This window comes from Gekko japonicus, unplaced genomic scaffold (assembly GCF_001447785.1).
Source record: "Gekko japonicus isolate JY-2015 unplaced genomic scaffold, Gekko_japonicus_V1.1 scaffold67, whole genome shotgun sequence".
In the NCBI taxonomy this organism is placed as follows: Eukaryota; Metazoa; Chordata; class Lepidosauria; order Squamata; family Gekkonidae; genus Gekko; species Gekko japonicus.
Window position 1 is genome coordinate 1,025,541 of NW_015161948.1, and position 21,932 is coordinate 1,047,472.

Below are 21,932 nucleotides of genomic sequence, written 5' to 3' on the forward strand. Positions count from 1 at the left end.
GTTGCCACTGGCTGGGGGCGAAGGGTATGGTTGCCACATCCAGGTCGGGAAACTCCTGGAGATCTGAGCCTGGAGCCTGGGGAGGACAGGGACCTTAGTGGGGTACAATGCCGTAGACTCCACCCTCCAAAGCAACCATTTTCTCCGGGGGAACTGATCTCTTTAGTCTGGAGATGAGCTGTAATTCTGGGAGATCCTAAGGTCCCACCTGGAGCCTGGCATCCCTGGTGCCCCCTAAGGATGTCATACACACCTATGCCTCTCATTCTCCCCAGTCAAAAGCCAGAGTGTGTAAGGCCCCGGTCACACGGAGCTTTAGCCACACTAGAGAGACGAAAGATAGGCGGATTTTCCGGGCGCGATCTCACCACCACATCTGGGAAGCGTAGAGCTCCCATGGCTCACCCGAGGCTTCACTCCAAAGATGTGCTGTAAAAAACTAGTACCTCCGAGGTACTAGTTTCTGGAAACCGCAGGGCAAGGGTGGGCATCAGATCACGTTTCCGGTGTTAACTCGTGGCATCCGGCGCCCGCCCATGTCCTGACGCGAAAAGTGTTTTTTTAATCAAGTCTCCACGGGTGCACACAAGCACCCAACGGCGCTTGCGAACACTTGGGCTTTAAAAAAACCCACAACCCCCGCGGCGCCGCTTCTTTGCCGCGCTGCAGGAGTGAGGTATGATCAGCACCTCCCCCCAACCACGGGACGTTGGCGGGACGTCGGGCGGGACGTTTGATCCGGCTGCCGTGCGGTAGTTCACTCTGGGGCAAACAGCCACGCCTCCCCCCCGCGATATCCAGCCCGTGTGACCTAAAACACCTTTCCTCATCATTTCCCAGGGGTCTTTAGAGACAGATACCTCTCCCAGATGCTCCACCTGGGGCCACTGCCAGCACAGTGTAGTGGTCAGAGTGCCGGACTAGGATCTGGGAGACCCTCACCTGCATGCTCACTCTGGAAGCCTGCTGGCCAGCCAGCCTAAGTCTGCTTTGCCGGGGTTGTTGCTGTGAGGATCCAAAGGAGCAGAGGTCAAGCATATAAGCTGTTTTGAGTCTCTGTCCTGTTATGCATGGGTGTTTTCCCTCACTTTCACCATGCATCTCCATCGGGGGGTTTTCCCCCCATTCTGCATTGATTTTCCTCCTTTCAGCACTCAAGTTTGCTTTCTAATTGCTGTTTCTCCAGGTTTTCTGAGAGTGTTTTTGTGCTGATTTTCCCCTTGTTTCTCTTCCAAGCTGAAAATAATTCAAAAACATACAGATTCCCTCGGATTCCCCCCCCCCATGCTCTTTTGCCAAGAATTGCTTGGGATCAATCCATTTGAAGGACAGAGTGCAATCCACACAGGACAGGCTCTGAAGAACTGTCAAGATCACAACCAGTGTGCAGGATCAAATTAGAGAATCACAAAAACCACACACATTTGCAAGGAAGGACAGGAGATTAGCATTTCCATGCAACTGCACTAGGGCGTCAGTGAAAACACCCCCATTTGTTCTCAATTTAGTGGCAAAAGACAAAATGAGATCTCCAGAGCTTCTGCCAGAGTACTCCTCCCCCATACAAATTGCAGCCCTGTGCAAAGTGTGGTGGAGTTGCAGCCGACTTTGCACAGGCACATGCACATGCACATGCACACACACATCGTCAACCATCACAGCTTGCAATGCCAGTGTCGGTAGGTTCTATCATGCATGCTGTACACTCAACATGTTCCCCCATATTATGAGATCATTGAATCCCATTTTTCATAGTGGCTGATAACACAGCAGAGAATCCTCTAGTGCTCAGCAATATGGAAAACGGGGCTTCACAGCTGCTTGTTAGTTTCAAAAAATCTGATCAGTTTCAACATTGGTTTCCCCCCACCCCCCTTGCCTGTATTTCTGTCTGTTCCCTTTCGTTCAATGAACTTACGCGAAATTGCATGTGCAAAACCTGAACCACGATGATTAAATGGAAGGTGCTTGCTGGATGCTACTGCGCAGCTGCAATATGGCAATTGCGTAATTTTTTTTAAAAAACTTGGAACGCCACCCCCCACACATCACAAGTGACATTCCATTCCAATTTAGAAAACTGTGGTGTGTTGTTGTTGTTTTTAATGTAGTTGCAGAATAAATACACCAGAGGAAAAAGAACGGTGTGTAAACCAGGCACAAAATTCGAAGTCAAGATTAAAGGCTTACTGCTCTGAAAATCTGCAGTAAGATGTGCAATGCATAGTGAGCCTCTGTTGGGAAGAAAAGCAGGATATAAATAGTGAAATAAAAACCTTCCCTTACTGTAGAGTGAACTATGTATATGCTATTGTTGTTTTTAGCCACAAAGAAATAGACACAGGGGGAGAGGTATTTTTGGTGATGATGAATTTGGTTTGTTTTTCCAGAGTCAAACTGGCTTTTGCGAGCTCCCCCCATGTCGAACTGATGAAGAGTCACAGCTGTATGTCCTAGTTTTATGTGGCAAGCAAGCCCTACACACTGGTAGTTATCTTGGAAACCAATAGTAACTCCCCAAAGAAGGCAAAGGGCCTGGATTTGAATTTAATTTCTTCCTTAGCAACACCACACTGAATGCCGCTCTCCTCAGCACAGGCTATTTTTAAACCCATTGCCTGGCAGTAAAAAGGTACGTACAACGGTGTAAATCAAAGCCGGATACCATGCACGAAGCCTTGTGCTCTCGTGCGCACCAATGCATCGTGTCACCGGCCGACATGCAGGAGTCTCGCACCAAGGAGCCTAAACACAACCATCCACTGCAAGCAGAAGCTGCGATTTCACATGCCCCACTGGAATCCAGATCGAGGGACTTTGTGGGGCAGTGCAAAGTGACCCATGTACCATAAATAAGGAGTATCCTGGGCTGAGGAAGGGCAGGCCAGCTACATGCATGAGCCCAAATAATAGGGTTACCAGCCTCCAGGTGGGGCCTGGAGATCTCCAGGAATTGCACCTGATCTCCAGACTGCACGGATCAGCTCCCCTGCAGGAAATGGCAGCTTCTGAGAGTGGACTGTGTTGCACTGCATCCCTGCTGAGCTAGAGAGGGGCTGTGGCTCAGTGGTAGAGAATCTGCTTCTCATGCAGAAGGTCTCGAGTTCAGTCCCCAGCATCTCCAGTTAAAAGGAACAGGCAGTTATGTGAAAGACTTCTGCCAAGAGCTGCTGCCAGTCTGAGTAGACAATACTGAACTTGATGGACCCCAAGGGGCTGATTCAGTATAAGGCAGCTTCATGGGTGTCCCTCCCCTCTGCAAACCCCACCTTCCCTAGGCTCCACCCCCAAATCTCCAGGAATTTCCCAAGCTGGAGTTGGCAACCCTCTGTGCAAGGCACAATGTACAAGGGGTTTTTTTTGGGGGGGGATTTTGCATTCTGCTGACCCAGGCCCCCTAATTCCCCACAACATGGGTCGGAGGAGTGTGAGTGGGTTTGTACATATTCATCTGTGTGCCAAGGGAACTGATGCCTGCCCAGAGACCTTTCCTATTCTGCAAACAAAATCCACTTGTAAAACAGATTCCATTTTAAAATTTCATGCAAAACACCCTTCTGCTACAAAAACAGACGCTGCGGAGACATAAACAAAGAAAAACAAGATGGGAATGCCGCAAGAATCCAATAAGATTAAACAAACCAGTTTGTTTTTTTTAAGCAAACACTAACTTAATGTTTACCTTTAAAATATTAGCCTGATTAGATGATGCCATTAGGGGGCAGAACAGCAGTTGTCCTATAGATATGGCTTCCCAGGAAGCATTAGGGAGCAATCCGGCAGGCTCTTATGGGACTAAAAGGATGAGACAACGAGCCAAATACCGGAGGATCAAACAGCGGCAGCGACAATTGTGGTTCCCAATACACTGCCTAATTTTACTAGTGGGAACAGGGAATATCCCAGAACAACTCTAGGCCACGCTTCCAGCTGAGACAGTAAGAGACAACTGGGCCATTTTACGAGATGGTGAGAGGGGGTTAAGGGCTTGTTCTGTAATAGCCCCACATGTGTGGGGCAGTCTTTTGGAGGGAGCAAAATGATCTGTCCCTTGTCAGAAGTTTGGAGGTGATGTAATGTGTGTGTGTGTGTGTGTGTGAGTTTCGCTGTCAAGTTGCATCTGACTTGTGGTGGGGTTTTTAAGGCAAGAGACATTCAGAAGTGGTTGGCCATTATCTGCCACCATGTCATGAGCCTGGTATTCCTGCCTGGTCTCCCATCCAAATACCGCCCAAGGTCAGCCCTGCTTAGCTTGCGAGATCTGATGAGATCGGACTAGCCTAGGCTATGTGGGGGGGAGGGGTTGTGTTGCACCCTTCCTCTCCCCATGACAGGCACCTTGTGAGATAGGTGGGGCTGAGAGAGTTCTGAGAGAACTTGTGACTGGCCAAAGGCCACCCAGCAGGCTTCATGTGGAGGAGGAGTGGGGAATCAAACCTGGATCTCCAGATGAGAGTCCACCGCTCTTAACCACTACACCATGCTGTAGGGTATAATGCCATGCAGCCCACTTTCCAAAGCAGCCATTTTCTCCAGGAGAAGTGGAATGAGTGTTTTATATAAATCAATAAGTGATCTATGTAATCTGGAGATTGGTTGTAATTCCAGGAGATCTCCAGCCCTCACCTGGGGGTTGGCAGCCATATATTAGGAACCCCGCAATTAAGAACACCCTAATAATGCAAATGTGGGGCCATAGTGGCTCAGAGGTTAAGACGCTGAATTGCACCCTGGAAGGTCGGTAGCTCAGCAGTTCAAGACCCGAGTGCCGCGTGACGGAGTGAGCTCCCATCTCTGGCCCCAACTCCTGCCAATTTAGCAATTCGAACACAAGAAATTGCAAGTAGATAAATATGTACTGCTTTGGTGGGAAGGTAACAGTGTTCCGTGTGTCTTGGCATCTAGTTATGCTGGCCACGTGACCACAGAAACCTCTTCGGACAGCGCTGGCTCTTCGGCTTGGAAACGGAGATGAGCACTGCATCCCTAGAGTCGGAGTCGACTGGCTTTCGAGCAAGGGAAACCTGTACCTTTATCTAATCCCGTAGCAGAGAGAAGAACTCGTATTTAAAACCCTACTCGTTCCCTGGTTTTCTGACGGCCAGGCTTGCAGGTGGTATCAGCCATTGTAACACCATCAGGCATCTTTGGGGGGGGGGGAGATGATTCACACTCCCTTGAGGACAACGAGAAGCCTCCCTCTGTCAGGCTGCATAGGGCTTTACGTGGTAGCAGCAATGTGAAAAACAAGAGCCCCCCGTGCCACAGAATACAAGAGAGGAGAGTAGTTATCAGCAGCCATCTGGCAGAAAATAGCAGGAACCAGAGTCCCTCGACGCCCACACACCCTCTGCAAGCGCTGTTTTCTAGTCAGAAAGAAAGCCGTTTCTCTCCTACACTTCCTCCTCCAGACAGAGACGGCGAGTTCTGAATGCCTTCCACCGGCTTCCTGCGTGTCCCACCTCTTTCCTGCCGCTCTCCTAACCCCACCGTTCCTTCCAAACAACAGACAGAACACCAACTTCCTTCCCCCCACCCCCCAGCGGTTCGGCACAGGCAGTCCGGCCTTGCGAGGGAATGGAGCCTGCCCATGATTCAGAGCGCCCTTGACTATTCCACATGAGACAGAAGTTAGGGCTTGGCAGCTGGGAGTTCTTGGGAGCTGAATCCAGATGGAGTTCTGCCAGATCCTGGACAAGTTTACTCAGAAGTAAGTACAACTGAATCCAGCAGAATTCACTGCCAAATACAGCTCGCTTAATCTGCTACGTGGGGTGTAGCAGTTAGAGAGTCTGGCTTCGAATCCCCACCGTGCCAGGGAAGCTTGCCGCAGAACCACTCTTGCTTTAGGACCCTGCTGAGGAGAAAGGTGGGGTAGAAATACGTGTCTTGTGGCCTCCTCAAGGCACCCCTCCCAACCCTAATCCTGGCTTTCCCAGATCCTAGTGTGACACTCCAGCCACAATACCACACTGACTGTCTTCCTCCTCCCCTACCCCCGACACTCTTCCCACTGGGAAATGGAAGATTGGCCCGGGGGGCTCAGGACCAGGCTATAGATCGGCTTCAGCAGGGACCCAGCCACAGTTTTATTTTACTTACTTACTTACTTACTTACTTACTTACTTACTTACTTATTAAATTAGAGTTCTAAACCGCCTTCCCCTGTTTACAGGGCTCAGGGCAGTGTACATCAGTGAGTCACAATTCACCTATCAAATTCACAGTTAAAACAATATGAGTACAGTAATAATACAACAAAAATACAATAATTAGCCTAATTTGATGGTGCTAAAATATCCAGTTATGCCACTGCCTCATTGTGGGGTGGGGAGGCAGGAAACAGGAGTGCCAGACAGGTGAAAACCGTCGCTGGCCTCAAGCAAATGCCTGGTGGAACATCTCTGCCTTACCGTGACTCCTAGCATCAGTCCTGGGACTGACCCACAAAGGCTAAACAGTCGAGATTATTCACTTTGAAATGACCTGACGGATAAGATATTGAGTCTTGATTCAAAGTCGCCTCTCTAAGTTTCCTTATGATGGAAACGGGAGGAAATCTTAGTTAAATCCACGCTGCTTATTCTCCTCTTGAGAAGCTGTACTCTTCTAGGAAAGGGGTGGCTCAGTCTACAGGGGAAAATTTCCCCCAAATTATATCTGGTACTTTCCCCCCTACATTAAATTGGGGGAGAGACTTCACTAGAGTGTGCAAGAGGATGGATCACCCACCCTCACAAGTGTGGCTCATGTTCTGTGCTTCTGTGTGAGCCTTTGAATGGAGGGAGATGGGCTCGGAGCACAGACTCATGCAGAGATGCAACAGGCAGCCTCCTGAGATGGGATTGTGTGGAGCATCACTGCATCAGGAACTACGGACTTGTTGCACCCAATGCTGAGAGACAGTAGAAGCATGACTGCCGAGTGGTACGAAACGGAACTGAACCGTGTACAGCTTCAGCCGGCACCTTTCCCTGCATTGATTCATTCACTTCATTTACACCCTGCCTGTCTCCCCGGTGGGGACCCAAAGCAGCTTACACCATTCTCCTCTTCCCACATTTTACCCTCACAACAATCCTGAGAGGTAGGCAAGGTTGAGAGTTTGTGATAGGGTTGCCAAATCTTCTTCCCCCCGCGGCGGGGGAGCGTCGCCGCGGTTCGGGAGTCGTCCCGATGTGCGTGCGTCGGTAGCACGTCGCCGGAAGTGACGGGCGACGTGCTGACGTTGGGGGCGTGGCTGAGCTCGTCGGCAACGTGGCTGCGTCACCTCCGGTGACGCAGCTTGGGGGGCGGGGTTCCCCCCGGGTCGGAATTCCCCTGCGACGGAAATCGGGCCGCGGAAGCGGGGGGTTCACCGCCCCCCGGCCCGATTTGGCAACCCTAGTTTGTGACTTGCCTGAGGTCACCCAGCAAGCTTCCATGGGAAAGTGGGGACTTGAACCTGGGTCTCATAGACCAACATTCTCACCACTACCCCACACTGGCTCAGTGCATTCTCAGGGTTCACAGCAGCTTTTAGTTCATTGGCCTCCCTCTCACAGCCCCAGTGCACAGTGTCAGAATTATTATTCTCTGAGAGATGGAAGGAACTTCTCAGGTCAAAATCCAAAAGAATAGCCTGTTCTTATAGCCAGGCTTTGAAACTTGAGGGTGCTAAACCAGGCCTGGAGAAGACAGACCAGTGGAAAGAGTCAGCAGCAAGCACCTGTTTCATTGACAGACAGGTCTGTACAGAACCTGGGACAGCTCCAAGTAGAAGGAGGAAGGGGCTTTAGCAAGGATCTATGGCCCTTTCTGCAGTTCTGCAATTCTGCACTAAAATCAAATTCAACCTTCTTTTTAATCCATGTTTTTCCCCATTCTGCACTAAAATCGAGTTCAGCCTTCTTTTTATTCTGTCCCCCCGCCCCCCCATTCTGCATTACATTACCTCTCTTCAGTGGTCAGCCCGTTTCCAGCCTGCTGTTGCCCTGGGTTACTTGGATGCTGTTTTGCAGTGGGCATAAATGGCCTCAACTCGAACACTGAAATCCGGAGTGCCAGGCAAATGCGGAAAGGACCCAAGTTAATGATTTTTAACCTCTAATCCCCTACCACTCCTTACATTGTCTTCAAATATCACCCTCTCTACTTAAATGTTTATATGCTGCCTTTCCCACCGACTACCGTCTGGAGACCACCAAGGAATACCAGGGTCGCAACGCAGGAGCAGGCAATAGCAAACCACCTCTGAATGTCTCTTGCCTTGAAAACCCTGCAGGGGTTGCCATGAGTCGGCTGTGAATGGGTGGCACTTTCCACCACCACAATTCCCACACGAATGAACCAGGTCCGAGAGGCTCGCATTCTGGAGTCAACTTGAGCCCAACAAAGTTACAACAAGTTACAACAAAGGCACATACACTCCACACACAGTGTACCCTTGAGCCTAGTTCACGTTGCATTGAACACATGTGAAATCCATGTACAGTGTTCGCTTGATTGTAATTGCTAGGTGCATTGAGTTTTTTCTCATGCTACATTCAGCATATGTACAACTGAATCTGTGATTCAAACCACATATTTCTCCGGTTACTGGTCCCTGGTTTCATGTGTAAAGTGAACATGCATTGCAGCTTTCTTACACGTGTACATGCAGGAGGAAAACACACTTTTATTGTAACACATGAGCAGGCCTTAGGCAGCCTGCAGATATACCTTGGCTGATCCTGCATTGGCTTTTCCCTCCATTGTTTTACGAAACCCACGTTGGAACAGAAATCCCCCTCTGCCATTGCATGCTCCTTTCACTTCCTTTGATCATCGGATTTTATGGTACCCTCCACACTCCATGCCGCTTTCGCTTTCTTTGATCATTGGATTTTATGGTACCTTCTGCATAGATTTATGGCTGTTTTATGGCAGTTCAGGGGTGCCTTTGCAGTCAGTACAGTGTTGCCCTGAGGTATTTGAATGTGGTTTTGAGCTGCACCTTTTCCTCCCAGTTGAGAAAATGTGGAGCGAATGCTAGATGCAGAATCATTCCTTCATCCTTCTCAGTGTTCAGCCTTCTTAGAGGGTCAGCCTGGGATCTGGGAGGCCCAGGTTTGAATTCCCCGCTCTGCCATGGAAGCTTGCTGGGCCAGTTCATCTCTCCCAGCCTCACTGACCTCACAAGGTGATCACTGTGAGGAGAAAGATATGGGTCAACAAGAATCCCTCTCTTTTTTTGCGGAATGAGTGCTGGTGTTGGGGTTACTCCGTGGTAAATGGGTTCGGCTGGAGGCATGCGCTTTGTCATCAGTGATGCAGCAGCACCATCCCATAAGTGTCCTTGCTCTTTATTCGAATGCAACCACAACCCAAGAAGATAAATCCAGACAGGTAGCCATGTGAGTTTGTCTGTAGCAGTAGAAAAGAGCAAGAGTCCAGTAGCACCTTAAAGACTAACAGAATTTGTGGTAGGGGATGAACTTTCATGAGTCACTGGTCACTTCTCCAGATACAACTAGAATGTGAGTCCATCTGTCCTCCATATTGGAAAGTGGAGTGATTTCAGATGTCGAATGACATTAGCAGGCAAATCACAATAGCAGGTAAATGACAATAGCAGGTGTGATTGGATTAGGTGTGATATGCAGAGGAGTAGTAGGTGTGGGGAAATCAGCATTGGTAATGAGACAGGAAACCTAGGTCCCGGTTAAGTCCAGGTGGATGCATTGTAATGAGCTTTGTTATCAGTTGTAATTCAGCAGTCTCAAGAGGTATTCATAAGAACATAAGAAAAGCCAATGTCGGATCAGACCAATGGCCCATCCAGTCCAACACTCTGTCATACAGTGGCCAAAAATACCAGGTGCCATCAGGAGGTCCAGTAGTGGGGCCAGGAGGACACTAGAAGCCCTCCCACTGTTGCCCCCCCAGCACCAAGAATACAGAGCATCACTTGCCCCAGACTGAGAGTTCCTATCTATACCTTGTAGCCACTGATGGACCTCTGCTCCATATGCTTATCCAGTCCCCTCTTGAAGCCGTCCATGCTTGTAGCCACCACCACCTCCTGTGGCAGTGAATTCCATGTGTTAATCAGTCTTTGGGTGAAGAAGTACTCCCTTTTATCTGTTCTAACCCGACTGCTCAGCTATTTCATTGAGTGCCCACGAGTTCTTGTATTGTGAACAGCTTGTATTGTATTGTGTGCACTCCAAAGTGCAATGGCCCTGCTGCCTGGAAAAGAAAACATTTCCCCAGTCACACCAGAATATAAATACATTGCAGGGAACATGCAATCCCACCCCCCAAAATGGCATTCCTTGAAGGAAGAGCCTTAGATCCTGTGGAACTGTCATGCATTTGTTGTGCTGTACTAAAGTAGGGTTACCATATTTTGAAAAGCAAAAAAAAAAGGACTATTTCCCAAACTGACTACTTCAAACAAGTGATCACTATGACAAATCTCATTTTAAATATGCCTACTATTTAAGCTGTGATAATTGCAACTGACTAGGCATAAAGAGGACATGTCAATCAGGTTTTTTTTTAATAGCCCAGAAGAGAGCAGACACCAAAAAAAGAGGACATGTCCTCTAAAAAGAGGACATCTGGTAACCCTAACTGAACCAGTGGCTTGGGTGGGGGGAGCTAGCAGATTTAATGGGGTGGACCCAGTTACCCTCCAACTTAAATAGCCTTCAGCGAGAGAGCTACTTAAAACTGGAGGAAGGCTTCACCTTTGATCGGTGGAGTAGTAGCAGAGGGGCTAGGATTTACTCTGGTTTTTTATATTTATTTTTTTTATTAATTTTCATAAATTGTTACATCATCATAAAGGAAAAAAGAATTTTTTAACTACAAAGTTATATCAAGTTGAAGGAATCAAAATACGTTGACTATGACAATACAACACTTGAAAATTCAATGTATATGTCTAACATAACTTAGGAAATTGGTGAGAAGTTATGTCTACTCTACTGTTAGAGCAGTCAACAGTGTATCTTTGTGTGTTAACCAATTTTATGTGACATCCAACATTTGAAGAGAAGTGAAAAGAAATAACCAAACAAAAAAGGAAGAAATACATAAAAGGAAGAGAATTACTATTAGTCTTGATATCCATAAATCTTTACTATAATTTCTACTGATGTTATATCCATTTGTGGTATTGGGAAGTCACCACTAATATAATCATCTGTAGATTCATGTGGGTCACCGTGTAGTTCTGAAGCGGCAGAAAAACGTTTGAGTCCAGTGACACCTTTAAGACCAACAAAGTTTCATTCTGGGTATAAGCCAGTTTGGTGTTGTGGTTAAGTGCGTGGACTCTAATCTGGGAGAACCGGGCTTGATTCACCACTCCTCCACTTGCACCTGCTGGATGACCTTGGGCAAGCCATAGTTCTGTCAGAGCTGTTCTTGAAAAAAAGAGCAGTTTCTGTCAGAGTTCTCTCAGCCCCACCTACCTCACAGGGTGTCTGTTGTGGGGAGGGGAAGGGAAAGGAGTTTGTAAGCCGCTCTGAGACTCCTTTGGGTAGTGAAGGGCGGGGTATAAATCCAATCTCTTCTTCTTCTTCTTTCATGTGCATGCACAAAATGTATCTGAAGAAAGGTGCATGCACATGAAAGCTTATATCCAGAATTAAACTTTGCTGGTCTTAAAGATGCCACTGGACTCAAACTTTGTCCTATGTTCATCTGTAGACATTCGAAGGATCAGCTTCTGTAATCATTTCTTTACTCTGATTAGGGGAGCTTCTCTCCAGCTGTGGCCTTCTGCATAGAAACAAACTAATGTGTCATTAATATTGCAAAGATCCTGCTGCTTCCCCTATAAAATGCAGATTTGTAGCCAGGAGGGGAAAGATGTTATGCCAAAGACTGCATTTTGTGAGTTTTCCTTGCCCACTTGGAAGGCGTGCTTGCTGCCTGTTAGTGAAGCTCTCAGGGAGACTGAACCGAACCGCGAGAGGAGTGTTGTCCACAAATGATGCAGATGATGAATATAGGATGTATGAAGGAATTGCATTACTTGACTGCAGACATATCATGGTCCACAGTTAAGGGATATGTGGGTGGCATCCACATAGAGAGCACGTAATTTCATCCAGGGAGAGGTGCAGATCCCTGCATCAGCTATTGATGTTGTGGATGAAAATAGATCCAGCTGGTTTCAAGGGCTAGCCAGGCAAGACAGGTGACCTTATGAAGCTGCTTCATGTCTAATCTGACCCTTGGTCCATCTAGCTCATTATCGTGTATTCAGACCAGCAGCGGCTCCCTAGACACAGGTGAGAAAGGTCTTTTCCAGCACCTGCTCCCTCCTTTAACTGTAGATGCTGGGGATTAAATTGGGGACCATCTATGTGCAGGTGAGCCCACTCTCATCAGATTTCAGAAGCTATGTAGGGTCAGCGCTGGTTAGTACTTGGATGGGAGACCATCAAGGAAGTCCAGGGTTGCTATTCGGAGGCAGGTGATGGTAGGTCACCTCTGAACATTCTCTTGCCTTGCAAACCCTACCATAAAGTGGCTGCAACTTGATGGCACTTTCCACGGCCGTGTGCAAAACAGTTGCTCTGCAAAGAAGCTATGACCTCACCTCTTACACTCGGATCCTGATACCAATAGGGACCTACTGAGAATTTCCAAAAGCCCAACGGGACGTTCTGTCAAAAAATCCGTGAGCTTCTACTTTCAGTTAAGAACCAGAAGTTCAAGGCTGCATATTGTTCTGCTCTGTCTCTTTTGGGTTTTCTATTGTTTCTTAGGGTGGGCAGCATGCTGAATGCGGCCTGCACAGTGCACATTTAACCAGTCTCTCTCCTTCCTGCAGTGGCTATGAAGAAGTGGATGAAACAGCAGCATCCAGCCAGGTTCCTGATTGGTCCTCTGAACAGCACCTTCCAGCTTCCAGAAGAGCAATCACCAGCCTAGCCAGTCTGACCACAGAAGAGACACAGCGCTCTGCAGCTTTCTCCCCGAACTGCCTTTGATTCCGGAACCGTCATTACCATCCCTTCTGTTTGAAACATGATGCTGATGCTCCCTCCTTTACCCTTTATCACACAGACCTTGAAGTCCTCCTTTGCGCTCGCACTCCGTCCTCACTCTGCACATACCAGTTCCTCAGCTCCTAGATCCCATATTGTGTTGCACACGTCCATTGCACATAAACATATAATGCACATGCATTTATTTGCAGAACTGATAGCCCACCCTGTGTTCCTTGACCTTTTGTGCTCGCTTTTATCTTACTTCTTTGATCCCCCTCGCCAGCCCTGTAGAACTTTTGGGTATTTCCTGCAGAGCCCCAGTTTCTTAAGCGAAATAGACAGTGGGGGGAGAGGTTACCTTTTGCATTATTCTTTGCAGCCCTTTTGGCTACTGGCCAGCAGGAACGAGACAGATAACAGAGTTGGGAACAGTAAGACAGCTGTACTGGCACACATGTAGCTTTCACCCACTGCAACCTCTGCAAAGACAGACATGATATTTATAACAAGCTCTGCATCTGGGGTATGAATCTAGCTCCATAACTCGCATACACATGTGTGTTTGTGAGTAAGTAAAATTGAATGGTGGGTCCCTTCTCGCTCTTGTCTCTCCTCGTGTGCTTCAAGCAGGCTATGTGTTTTAAAGGTATATGTGTATCTATACACATATATGTTTATCCTGTACATTACCAAAATCTTTAAAAATTCTGGGAATTTTCAGGGAAGGTATGGTGCTGATGTTACAGGCTCTAACCAATAGGTACCCAGCACAGCTTCCGTGTACCTGATGCATTGTGAACTCGCAGAAACGTATTTCCAGAGCTTGTTCGAGGGCAGATACTAGAATTTTCAGTGCAGTGTAGATACATTCAAACCGTCTCTACCACACTTAACACGATCTGTCTTGACTCCAGATTGCGCCAGCTTTTGGAAAGAATGCCTTGAAAACTTTCTCTCAAATTTTAACCATCACCGCCTATAACCAGATGTAACGTTGTAATTGTGATAGAGAGGATTTGAAAGCATCTCCCCTGTTCTGAAAACTCAGACATTTTTTTGTCCTGGAGCAAACTCTGCGGGAAAACAAAAATGATGCTGCCCCTTTCCAGTGTGCCAGAAACAAAGGGGATGCGATGGGTGCCTACTGATTAGCAACCATGATATCACCGACTTAACTGCCCTGTTCATCCCTGGAATAGTTATGCAACTGATTTTTTTAAGCCTCTTCCGTTTTATTTTGATAAGGTGAAGGATAAATTCACACACACGTGTATTTGGCCTGTTGAAATATATATATGGTGGACAGCTCTCCTGAAGCGTGCAGGATGGGAAGGAGCAAGAGTGAGTGTTGATCCTGCACTATCTGATTGTCAGAGGAAGAAGTAGGAAGAAGTAAGCGCATGCACCGCTCTCATACCACCTTCAACCCTCTTAAACAAACCCCCTCTATTGTCTCCTTCCAATCAAGACAGAAATACACCACCCCTCCCTTCATTGCAACTTGGGGGTCCATCGAGTCCTTTCTTGCATGCTGCATGCTTGCTTATTCCGTTGCATTCCACGGCTTCAAAAAATATCCTTTAAGGACGTCATGCAGCCAACCTTCTTTTTTTAACCCAGCCGCCTCTTTGAACATTTCGCATTCATTAGTAGAGATATTAATTCTATCGATGTCTTCAATCGTTTCCATGGTGTGGTGAGCACTCTTGCAATTAACTGAACATTCGCTGTGGAACAGGGTCCCTGATTCCCAAGTTCTTCGGGCTGGTGGGCCCGTGGGGAGCTCATGGTTTCTGAGATTCCACCATTGGCGTTTGAAGCCTTCATTGATGTGGGATCCAATTTGCCTCCCGATCTATAGTGTACAAATTGTTCGCCACGGTTATCCCACAGCCCTTAGTTTTAGAAACCACGATGCAGAATCCAGTTTTCATTTTCCCCCATCACCCTTCCCTCCCCAAACCTTGCATTCTTCATTACAGCTGAAATGCTAATTGTATGCTCTTTGTAGATGGCCGTCCTGAAAGAAGTCTAGGCTCCCTGACACACCAGCCACTGAAAAAGAAGCACCATCCAGCCAGGGTTTCACCTTCGTGTCTGTTCCCCTCTCATCCAACCCCCCACTCTTACCTCTTACCTGTTGAAGGTAAGATTCCAGTGTTGCCTCAAAGCAGAAAGGAGAGCAGAGCGGGTGATGGAGCTGTCGGAGGAGTAGAGGAGAAAAACAAACAAACAAAAAACAATGGCTGTGTTGTCTTTTATAGCTGTTAAAGGCGGGACAGCAACCGAAATGGAGAGACAAATGCCAAGAAACCAGGGAGCTCTAATAAGGATTTCTAAAGAAAACAACATGCGGGAACTTTCCTTGCCCATTCAGCAACCTCCCAATCATGCCCCGTTCCTTCCTCTGGCTTGCAAACACCCCGTGCTCTTTACCCGGTCCTTGTGCATCTTTAACAGTCGGCAGGAGTTAGTGCAATCGTCTTTCGAAATATCCTTTTGGTTTTGCATGTGATTTCTTCCACCAAGATGGAATGTTAATAAAGGAATGTTGATATGAAACCTTGGAGCACCCTGGATCTTTCTGCACGTTGCAGGGATTCTTATCACAGGGAAATCAAGAGGGGAGCTCTGAGGATTCGGCAGTTATGCAAGGAGAGAAACTGGCACCAGGCACAGAATCCAGCAGTTCAGGCATTATATCAGCTTTCCGTGCCTTTTTACTCGCACAACCTTGAGCATTCCAGGATGAAGTGTGTTTCCAGTCATTTATTCATTAAAAGCATTGCTATCCTGCTTTTCCAGACAGTTCAAAGTGGTGCATAGAAATAAGTAAAATATACACATTATTGCAGTATAATTAATTAAACTGGAATATTTAAAAAAGGTGGAGGAGCCAGACAGAGCTGTAAACGTCCTTCCATTAAAAATGGCACTGGTAACATTGGCAGATTAAAATGTCAATGAAAGGCAACTCAGCTAAAGCAGTATAAAAACTATAAGATCTTAGGGTAAAATACTGGACAACACAATTTGACCAAGAACAGAAGGAAAAAAGCCTTTGCCTGATGCCTGAACACCAGCCAAGGTGGCGCTAGGTAAGCCTTCTGGGGGAAAGAAAAGTCTATCGATGTGGCACCATCACTAAAAAGGCTCTGCCGCTGTCATTACCCACCTCGCCTCCAAAAATGGGGATACCCAGATATTTGTTACACAATCATAAAACCTGCACTGGCCAGAATGCTGCTAATCAGAGTTTGCTGTACAAAGCACATCTTAAACAAACCATAGTTTATCATGGTCCTGAATGATGATCTAGCATTAGGGGGCAGAGGCGCAGATCAGAGGACACAATGTTCAAGCAGGAATCTCTGGTTTGTTCAAGTGAGTTTGCCCTAATCGTGATTTGTTGTGAGGTCTGACTCTCCTGATTGCTTAGAAGGGGGGTGAAGGGAGCATTTTCCCATTCGGGCAAAAGTTGCCATCCCAGCCCAGAAAGCAGCAGATTTCACAACCATTGCTGAGACGGAATTTTACCAGCAGACATAGAGACCGACTGAATATTCAGCGGTTAAGAAATAATGAATAAAGCATCAAAAGACTGATCTCATCTACAGCAACTTAGCAGGCAGATTGGGGACACCAAATAAAGGGCTGCCTAAAACGGATGCAGCGTGTTGTCTCTAGAGGAAACATTTGCATTGCAATGAAAGAGAACAACCCCCCCCCAAAAAAAAACACAACCCCAGAAACAGTCTCTATATAAGCTCAGACAAGAATGTTTTGCAGTTGTGATTTGGTGGTGCTGGCAGATCCAGGCCTGGAGGATAACTTTTCCAAGAGGTGGCTTTCCGACTTGCTGTCTCTTCTCTCTAAGGAATCTTCTGAGATCCCCGGGGCTGTGGCATCCTCCCTTTAAACCGGAGGGGGGAGGTAATGAAGGAAAACTTTCATCAGATAGCATAAATTAATAGTTTCATAGACTTTTCAGAAATACTTCCAGTTTTGTATCAGGTTTCAAGGGTCTAGCATTTTAAATAGCCCTTTTATGTAGCAACACCTGGAATCTTGCTGCCTTTGCTATCAGCACTCAAACACCATCTGCTGCTCACCAACCCAGTATCATCAGCAGGTGAACCTTCAGACCTCTGCTGGGGCAGATTCCCTAGTGCAGAACTGACTGACTCCAGGTGAGAGTTAGACTGGATTTGCTTTCCAGAATTCTCCTCTGGAAACGTTAATGTTGAATATGCCTTTTAAAAATATTCACCATACATCTGAGATTAATATTTGACATCCCATAACACTGCCATTTAGTGTTTGGCAGTATTTCATCAGCCACATTTGATGGTACTTGGTATTTAGTGGATGATAGTGAATGTGATTTGACATTTGATACCTCCCAATATCAAGAGATTCCAAATACAACACATACAAATTACAATAACAGGGGATATGTCACATTGTTGTTGTTCAGTCGCACAGTCAAGTCCGACTCTTCACGACCCCATGGACCAGCTCCATATAAAGTTCAAATTTTAATCTGGCCTTTCAAATTTTAATGGCAAAACTGGGAACTTCTGTCATTTTTTTGCATTTTTACAATCCTTCTTTCTTTTTTTTGCTGTATTCCCGATAGCCATTTTGTGTCTTCCTCCCCAATAACTACTGTTGTGAAAGAGACACACTGGCATCCAAACTGATAATTTTGATTATAGAACAATAAGGTGCTGAACAAACTGATTTTGAACAGACTCATTTTGTCCAAAGAATTCCATCTGGGTAAGATTGCTAGTTTCAAAAAAATAAAAACACCCTAAAAAAACCCCTGAGCCTATTCCTGTGCGTTTATCAACAGCCTGACACACAGCAACAAAACAGTTGAAATCACTGGTTTTATTTTTGTAGGAGATACACAATCACATATTCTCTGTGATTGAAAGAGTGTTTTCATGAAGGCTGTAGCCATCCCAAACAGAATGGGCAAAAGGGGAGTGGGGGAGAGGTACAGGCTGGCACATGGAAAGTTGACCAAATATAAGAACTGGTCACCTGGATTCACCCTTCACCATTTCCATCAATGGGAACTGATTACAAAGAACATAAAAAGGGAAAGCGGAGCTGAGGTTTGTGCAGCAGAACTTTTGTCTTGGCTGCTTGAAGAATAAGTTCACCACTGAGGCTTGTCATTTTAGAAAAGATACAGAAGTTCTCTAACAGAACTCCATACCTGACAAGAGAGGGTAAAGGTTTCTAGCTATCTATCTGATTTACAATGGATAGACTGTAGAAACCATGTCCAGCTCTCACAGTGCATGAAAGACATAGAGCTGGAAGGACGTCCCAAGTCTTTGTGGCAAAGGCACAGCAGCCGAGTGGAGCGAAGGAAAGGCACAGGAAGTGGCCTGTCTAGCCTTACCGACTCTACTGCCCTCCTCTGAAGTCCTGATATCTGTGCCAGCACTATGGGACATCACACAGTCCATTCCCTCCAGAAAGTATCACCTGGCTGGATCAAACCAAAGATCCATCTATTTCAGCATCCTGCCACTCCCAACAGTAGCTAGCCAAATGCTTCAGGGAAGCTCACGGGGAGGCCTGAAAGCAACACCTCCTCCTTTACGGTTTGTTCCCAGCGCCTGACATTCACTGGCACACCGCCTCGAAACATGGAGGCTTGCCACTAGTAACTGACTGTGAATTTGCCTAATTCCTTTTTCAAAGACATCTAGACCAGCAGCCATCAACACATCCTTTGGTGGCGGAGTCTGTAAATGCATCATTTTGTTTACAAGTAAATTAATTACCCTGGTGGGGTTTTGACAGGGTACAGAGCTACTAACCACAATAAGAATCCATGTGACATGTGTGGAGTAAATTTAACTTGTATTAGTATTTCCTTTTTTTATATATTCCACCCTGAAAAGCCATAAAAGACAAGAACAGATGGGAAAGCTTTTTCTAAAAAAACGAACAAACAACTCTCCTTTAGGGCGAAATCGATTAGACCAGAAAGCTGTCTGCATCTCATTAGTCCGTTGCCCACTTCCGAACTTCACAAGAGGTTAGAGGAAACGGTCCCATTTAGGAAAAAGGATTTCCCCTCTCCATGAGCCCTCCTGTCCAGTTTTCTCTTTACGCTTGTTTGGTTTTCAGGTTACCTGCTAGATTAGGATTTACAGCATGATGGCAGTCAAGTGGGAATACTTTCCATTGTGTGCATTGAGGGGCAGCAAGTAACTTCTGAGTTATGGTGGACCCTATGAATTAATGACCTCCACAACATCCTCCTGTTAGCAGCCTTGCTCAGGCCTTGTGGGCTGAGGGCCAGTTTTGTTTTGTTTTGTTTTGTCATCAAGTCACAGTTGGCGATCCCCTCATGGGGTCTTCAAGGCAAGAGGGGAACAGAGGTGGCTTGCCATTGCCTGCCTCTGTGTGCGACTTTCCTGTTCCTTGGTGGTCTCCCATCCAAATACTGACCAGGGCTGACCCTGCTTTGCTTCTGAGCTCCGACAAAACTAGGCATTGCACTATAGAAAATTCTCATCTGTACATTGCGCCACCAGTCAAAAACACCCTCAGTGTGTGTTGGGGTGTGTTTTTTGTTTGTTTCTGACTTCTGGCTCTCAGCTTCTGGACCACTTCCCTTTGGGGACAGCCTGTAAGGAATCGTTAGGCAAGAATACTTTGCGCTTTATACCAGGGAAACAGTAGGAGGAAGGTAGACATTAGTCAGTGGCTCTAACCTTATTTCATTCCCGCTGTATATGGACTGTGTCTTTTTCTTCTGTTTCCGTTGCTTTTGGTGGCGTAAGAAACAGATCACAACTGCACCAAGCAGTAGAAGAGCTAAGAGGACCCCGATAATGGCTCCGGCAATCGTTCCAGCTTGTGTGAGGCCTTCAAAACACAAAGAGACACACACACACACCCTTAGTAGATTTCAGGCTCTGACAGTAATGTGGAAAAGTTACAGAACCCGCTGTTACCCCACTACCATCAACTGCTGGCATCCACATGAGGCAGAGAGCAGCGTGGCACACTTCTCATCCCATGAGCCATTCTTGCTGGGACTTTTGGCTTCCCGTTTTTCTCATACAAAACCGTGCAATTCATGGCCACGAGGGCCTAACTGCACATTACGTTTTCCCCATGCGATCAGGCACACGTTTCATAACCACCACCCCCTGCAGGCCCAATTCATATTGGAACCATGGTGCGCAAGAAGAAGGGGCTTCAGCTGCCCCCCCCATCCCATTTTCTAAGCTGAAATAGCCCTGAGTGGTGCTATTTGCTTCACTGGGGTACACCAAGATTTCTTAAGCTAAAGGCTCTGCTCAGGAATGCTGAGTTGGTTTTCTTCCATCACTAGTGAAACTTAAGTTTCCTCCCTCCCTCCCTCCCTCTGGTGATTTTGTACCACAGGACCTGTGCGTCTCAACTCATTGGATCTGTTGGCAAAAAGTAAAACCCTAAACCAGAGAGCCAGCATGGTGTAGTGGTTAAGAGTGGTGGACTCTCATCTGGAGATCCGAGTTTGATTCCCCACTCCTCCACCTGAAGCCTGCTGCATGACCTTGGGCCAGTCTCCTTTCCCTCAGAACTCTCTCAGCCCCAGCTACCTCACAAGGTGTCTGTTGTGAGGAGAGGAAGGGAAGGGAATTGTAAACAGTATAAAAAACAACTGTTCTTAAACCCCATGTATACCACAATCCTGAGAAAAGGCTCTGGGGGATTTCCGCGTAGCATCCTGCCCACTCCATTTCCCACCCCCACTATGTGTCAAAAAGTGCAAAAGTGTTCAGCCATGGCCTAAACCCAAGTATAAACAGACAATGTAAAGCAAAACGATTACCCTCCCTCCCAAAAAAGCATGCAGTTCTGGGAGGCAGAAATCACAGCGATGGGCAAGACTCTATGTCTCTAATCTGGGGGATTTTTAACAGGTCAGAATAATGATAAAACTCTAAATGGCCCACCCTAAGCATTAGGAACATAGGAGCCACGGTGGCTCAGAGGTTAAGACGCTGAGCTGCAGACCAGAAGGTCTGTAATTCGGCAGTTCAAAACCCAAGTGCCACATGACAGAGTGAGCTCCCGTCTCTGGCCCCAGCTCCTGCTAGCCTAGCAGTTCAAAAACAAGAAATTGCAAGTAGATAAATAGGTACCGCTTCGGTGGGAAGGAAATAGCGTTCCTTGCACCTTGGCGTTTAGTCACGCCGGCCACATGACCATGGAGACATCTTTGGACAGTGCTGGCTCTTCGGCTTGGAAATGGAGATGAGCACTGCCCCCTAGACTCAGATTTGACTAGCTTTAGAGCAAGAAAAACCTTTACCTTTACCTTAAGCATTAGGATGGCTATTCCAAGTACTCTACACAATAATGTTTCAAAACTGTATCTTTTTATAAACTTGTGCCAATCTTCTGGTGGCAAGGAATACCACAGGTCAAACTATTTTGTTAACATCTCCCCTGGTTAATTTTATTGGATGCCCTCAAATTTATTCTTACACAATAATCATGTAAAACTGATTTCTCTTTCACACAGAAAGTGCCATACCCTTATCCTTGTTGCTGTTCTTTACTTTTACCACTTCTACTAGATCCTACTTTTTAAACACTCCGCACCACCTTATACCAATATAGATGCTTCAAGAACTACTTCACACCATATGGTTCCTTCCTGATGTGCTAGCTTTTTGTGGACAGGGCATGTCGTTTTGGTTAGATACAAGAGAATTCGGTCACACATACATTTGGCTTTTGTTTTGATCCACAATGCAGTAGAAAGCAGTAGAAAGCTTTCTGGTGCACCGCCACCAGCTTAAGCAGGTATCTTATGTGAAGGGAATCAGGACTTCTCCCTGGTGCAACAATCCAGTGTTATGAGGAAGACAAAATTTTCATCAGAAACAGATCACTGATTAAGATATCCTACTCCGGCTGTCCTCCAACTAA

The 21,932-nt window shown here is 46.6% G+C and overlaps 1 protein-coding gene across 1 annotated transcript in view; it reads left to right on the forward strand.

The window, feature by feature from the left end:
• The window catches only part of NRGN (neurogranin), a 64,963-nt gene extending 51,520 nt beyond the window's left edge, over nt 1-13,443 (forward strand). The window contains exon 3 of the mRNA XM_015429404.1: nt 12,812-13,443. The gene's annotated coding sequence lies outside the window, so the exon portion shown is untranslated. The remainder of the gene's footprint in view (nt 1-12,811) is intronic.
• The last annotated feature ends 8,489 nt before the right edge of the window (nt 13,444-21,932 follow it).